Genomic DNA, 6,000 nt, shown 5'->3' on the forward strand with positions numbered 1-6,000 from the left:
TAATCTAACGTGAAAGTCAAGGCCTAGGATTGTCCTTGAATGTGTCTAGGTCTAGGACATATTTAGTGACCTGGAGGGGTGCACCAACAGTACGCTCATAGTGGACAGAGGGTGCACCAAGAGTACCCTCATAGTGGACAGAGGACTATGTGTGGAGATTCCTTTAAGATGGAATGTAGACATGTTGCTAGGATGGAATGTTGTTGTTCAAGGAAGGGGAGGTTGAAGCTGAAGAGCTGGAGAAGGAAGCTGGAGGTACCTGATACTCTGTACTACCAATAAAGATTTCCAACTTCATTCCTGTGTGGAGGGATCTTAACATTGGCGACGAGGATGGGATGAAACATGAAAAATGGGATGGGATGAAAAATGAACTTTATGCTCCTACATCTGAAGTAACGTTTTTCTAACTCATATACCGAAATTTGGTCATGCGACTTATTGTCTCAGTATTACTCCATTTGAAAACAAATTCCATATTGACTGTGTTTCATTAGCATCTGTCTAAGCGTCGAGGTGTCCCGAATGCTGAATTGAACGTGCGACATCTTTTAAACGACATCGTAAGCTTAGAAAAAACAGATTGTTTCAAGCAACCTACCGTTGCCTTGAGGGTGACACTGAAGGCATTTTCTAAATCTTCAAGGTTTGCACGCGAGTTGGCAGAGTTCGAACGCCGTCATCGGGTCTCCAGAGGCACTTGAACGCCATCATAACCTTGCTCCGTGTAGCAGTTGGAACTCTCTCACGAAACGAAACTTACGCTCGCTCGCGCATGCGTGAATGCGTGCTCTGCATTGCAGGAAACAAAGTGTGCTCAATTTTCTTCAGAGAATAAGCGCAGAGTATGCGCATGCGTGAATGCATACACTCTACATCGTAAGAAACAAAGTGTGCTCAACTTTCTTCAAACAGTAAGCGGAGACTCTGCCAACGCATGCGCTATACACGCAATTCCTGTTTTGTAGCGTGTGCGCTCAACTTCCTCTAATAATAACATTCAAAACGCGTTGCAGCTGTTCACTTCTATCCCTCAAAAAGCTGAAGGCTTCGTATCAACACCCAGCTGGTAGATCCTTCACCACATTTGTGACAGTACCTGATTTTAATATTTCTTTACAGTGACTGATATTTCCACAGTTCTTACACCAATTTGTTATTTTAATTTATTACTTTCACTAATGTAAACTTTCTCTCCTAGGTCAATTTCTTCATTATTATAATTATATCCAAAGGTACTCTTTGAATGGCTGATTAAAGTCTAGCAGCCCCTCCTTCCTTTCTTCCCACTCCTGGCGATCCTCCCATCCCTTGGAAAGAGTGGAACATTTTTTTTTACCTATATCTTAGCAACAGGTGCAGACAAATATGGCCCCGTACGGAAGCAGGCAATACTACTTCATCACTTGGGAGTTGAAGGACGCCGTCTTTATGGGGATCTCCCCGAAATATCTTTAGGTGTAGGTGATGGACAACCCATTAATGTTTACGATATGAGTATGCTAATGTTGGAAAAAAGGTTTGTTTCAAAAATTAATACTGTGCTAGAGAGGCACAAATTTTTCTGTTGTGCACAAAAAACAGACGAAGACATTGCAACTTATGTTGCTGCGTTAAGGGGACTTTCCTTAACTTGTCGTTTTGAAGGGTTAGCAGATTCACTTATACGTGACCAGATTGTGAGGTGCACTAACAATAAAAGAGTACGTGAAAAGTTACTCATAAAATATTCCACATTAGAAGAAGCAATTCAAATAGCAAAAGATCTGGAACACACAGACCTGTGGATAAAAGAAATGGATAAATGTACTAATTCAATAACTCCTAAAGATGTAGGATCAAATGATTCAATTCCAAAAAATTTAGATTCTAAGATACAGGAAATTCACGCAATTGTCAATGAGACAAAAAATGCAAGGCCTATGGAGAAACCTACAGGGAAGCTACATCCTAAACCTTTCAATAAAGCAATGGATGTTCCTAATTCAAGCATTACGGCTCCACGAACCAACACACGTGTTTTTAAATGTTACAGGTGTGGTTCTCCTGGACATATTGCTTCCAGCACTAGATGTATGGCCAGGAATACAATATGTAGAGCGTGTGGTAAGAGAGGTCACAATGCCAAAGTGTGCCATTCTAAGACCCACTACATGCACGAAATTGATGATACCTGTGAAAGCATCCAAGAACTTATGTTATGTATTGAAGGTTTCTCTGTTGCCAATGACGAATGTTCTAATATTGTTTGCAATATTGATATAATTACTGAAAGCACAGACAAACTAGAAAAAACGCATTGTATTATAAGCTTTGACACGAATAATGTAAGGATGCTGGTGGATTCAGGAAGTGTATATACTCTACTGTCCAAAGAAATGTATCTTGAAGCATGGGGTGACAAAAGTGATGTGGAATCCTGGTGTAAACCCGATATCAAGGCAGTAGGTTATGGAGGTAAAACTATTGACATCTTGGGACTGAAATGGATGGTAATTGAGTTTGGGGGGAGGAAAGTCAGGTCTAATCTGACAAAACAGGGTTCCAACCTGTTGGGTTGGCGCCACCAGAACGATTTAGGGATAATGCTAAACCCTAATGCCATTGAACCAGTTAAATCCACTGTTATTCATGATGTTGATGACTTTGAGGTTTAGGTAATGGAGAAGTATTCTAACGTCTTCTCTGACAAGCTGGGAAAACTTGCAAATTTTTCTCATAAAATAATTCTCAAGAGGAATGCAACACCAGTTGTTCACAAAGTGAGGAATGTCCCTCACTTGATGAGAGGTCCCCTTCAAGATGAACTTAATAAACTACTACGTGAGGGGATTATTGAGCCAATTGAAGCCTCTGAATGGTTGGCTCCAATTGTAGTCGCACCCAAGGATGGTGGTACCAAAATTCGTTTATGTGTTGACTTGCGCGACTTAAACAGGAACATTTGGGTCGACAGGCAACCTCTACCCAATATATCAGAAATGTTGACTGCCATGGGTGGAGGGGAAATTTTTAGTGTTATTGATATGTCTGCAGCATATCACCAAATTAATCTTAGTGAAGAATCAAGGCATCTTACTTCATTCGTAACGCCCCTAGGTGTATTTCGTTATCGAATAATGCCTTTTGGTTTAGCATCTGCCTCTGCAGTATTTCAAAGAGTCATGCAACAGATTTTTCTTGGTGTAAAAAATGTCTTATGCTTTCAAGATGACGTATTGATAGAATAGTGACCATCACGATGAATGATTGTATGAAGTGCTGAAACGCATGAGTAGTAATGGGTTGACCATAAAAAAAGAAAAATGTCAACTAAAAAGGAAGTGCGTGACCTACTTGGGTCATGAAATTTCAAAGGAAGGGATAAAGCCTAAAAAAGCATTGTTTCTGCCATTAATAATGCTCCTACTCCCCTCAATAAGGATCAACTGAAGTCCTTCCTAGGATTAGCGGAATACTGTTCCAAATTTGTAAAGGGGTTTACAGAGATTGTTGAGCCGTTAAGGTTGTTGATGAAAAATGGAGCTGCATTCGAGTGGGATGATTCATGTGAGAAAGCATTCTCTGGTGTGAAAAGATGTATCCTTCATGCACCCACTATAGGACACTTTAACATCAATGCAAAAACTTGTATTACTACTGATGCAAGTGCGGTAGGAATTGGGGCAGTTTTATCTCAGGTATGTGATGGTGTAGAAAGAATCATCAGGTTTGGTTCTAGAAGACTCCAGGGTGCCGAGGTTTCATACTCTGTGATTGAGAAGGAAGCTCTTGCGTGCTGTTGGGGAATTAAACATTTCCGTTACTTTGTCTGGGGTTTGCCCTTCAAGATCCGCACTGATCATAAACCCTTGGTGCACTTGTTTAAGGGAGGTAGAGGTCTGGAAGGTAACGTGACTCCTAGGATCTCAAGATGGATATTATCTGTGCTTGAGTATAATTTCGAAGTAGAATACGTGAGAGGTTTGAAAAATGTAGTGGCCGATTGTTTGTCCAGAATGCCGGTGGATGTTGTGGATGGAGATTTTGATGATGGTGTGGATGTGATTAAGTGTAATGAAGAACAAGCCTTTGGTAAAGAGGAGTGGGAGTCTGCCATGTCGAATGATGAGGTCTTGTTGGAAGTCATGAGATGTGTATCAGGAGGATGGAAAGAGAGTCACTGCCAAGATATGCACTTTAGGAGTTACCGTCATGTAGAAACCGAATTGTGTGTGAGTGAAGGGAAGTTGTGGAGGAGGAGGAACAAATTGGTTCCCCCAGCTACCTTAAGAGGAAAAATAATGAGTATAGCTCATGAAGGACATCTGTGGAGAAATATGACTAAGGCGTATTCGGCAATCTCTCTGGTGGCCAGGTATGGACAATGACATAGAGGAAGTTGTGAAGGAATGCTATGCATGTGCAAGGAGTGACAAAACAAAGATTGTAAGGCAACCTCCTCTTACCTGTGTGGAATTTCCAAAGCGTCCATGGGAGAGATTGGCGATTGATTTTCTTGGTCCCATTTCTAAGCTTGGTTCACGTGGGAAATTCTTAATGGTACTTGTGGACTACCATTCTAAATGATTTGTCGTTGAGTCTACTGACTGTGAAGGTGATTGGATTTATGGAAAGAACATTTATGAATGAGAGAATACCCAAAACTCTTATTTCTGATAATGGGGTCCAGCTTGTTTCTAAAAGGATGACAGATTTTCTTTGTAGTTTAGGTATTGTTCATGAGAGGGTTGCTATGTTCAGGCCGCAAGCTAAGGGTTTAGTTGAAAGAGTCAATCGTTTGCTGATGGGGAACATTCAGCTCTCGTTAGCGAATGGGTTGTCATGGTCTGAGGAACTTAAGAAATTGGTGTGGTCTTATAGAGTAACACCACATTCGATTACTGGTATCTCTCCGTTCGTATCTCTTAAAGGACGTGAGCCGGGAATAAAAGAACTTCCTGGGTGGCTTAAAAACAAAGAATGCGTCTGGGTTGACCGAGCTGCAGTGGGAGATAGTGTGGTGAGGCAGCAAGAAACTGCTAAGAATTATTACAATATGAGAAAAGCAGTAAAGGACACTGATATAAAAGAAGGCGATTGGGTTGTGGTGAGAAGAGGTGGAGTTGTCATCAAAGGAGAGAGTAAATTCTCGCAACCTGTACAAGTGAAATCTGTAAACAAAAACATCCTCATTCTTGCGGATGGATCTGCTTGGAGTACTGGGAATGTTTCCAAATGTCGTACTCCTTAAAGTAGTTGTATAGCAATGTATTTTTTGTATTTATTGAATGAGTATATTTTCGTTTTTCATTCTCAATTGTATTCTGTGTCGGGAGGAAGATGTGTGGAGATTCCTTTAAGATGGAAGGTAGACATGTTGCTAGGATGGAAGGATGTATGACGTTACAACGCATACTATTACAACGCATGCCATGACAACGCATTTTTTACAACGCAAACACTGTTACAACGCATTATTTTACAACGAATACTGTTACAACGCAAAAGTGAGTAAATTGCTTAAAAGTGCAATTACAACGAAAACAATTACAACGCATACCATTACAACGCCAAAATATATATATTTTTTTTTAAAGTACAATAAAATCTGGCACGGGATGCAGGGAAATTTGGGGTTTTTGGGTGGGGAAGTGTATTAAAATGTGGAGAAAAACTGAACGTAAATTAACTGAAATGCATAACAAAATTAATACTCGAGTATTAAAATTAATACTCTAGTATTAAAATTAATACTGTTATTCCCCCAAAAAAATACGATGAAAGAAATTTAAAAGTTTAACACAAATAACGAATAATTAAACAACAGATCATATACATGTAAATCATGATTATATCACAAAATAAGTAAACTGATTAAAAAACAAAACACATACACATAGTCGCTATTTTAACCATCCCACTTCTAAAACTTGTCCTAAAACACTTTCTATGAAAACAAAACCAAAATACATGTTCCACAATGGATGCCAAAACGGAGCGAATAAGTGAAAACAACAC

Source organism: Triturus cristatus, chromosome 1_2 (genome assembly GCF_964204655.1).
Source record: "Triturus cristatus chromosome 1_2, aTriCri1.1, whole genome shotgun sequence".
Classification (NCBI taxonomy): Eukaryota; Metazoa; Chordata; class Amphibia; order Caudata; family Salamandridae; genus Triturus; species Triturus cristatus.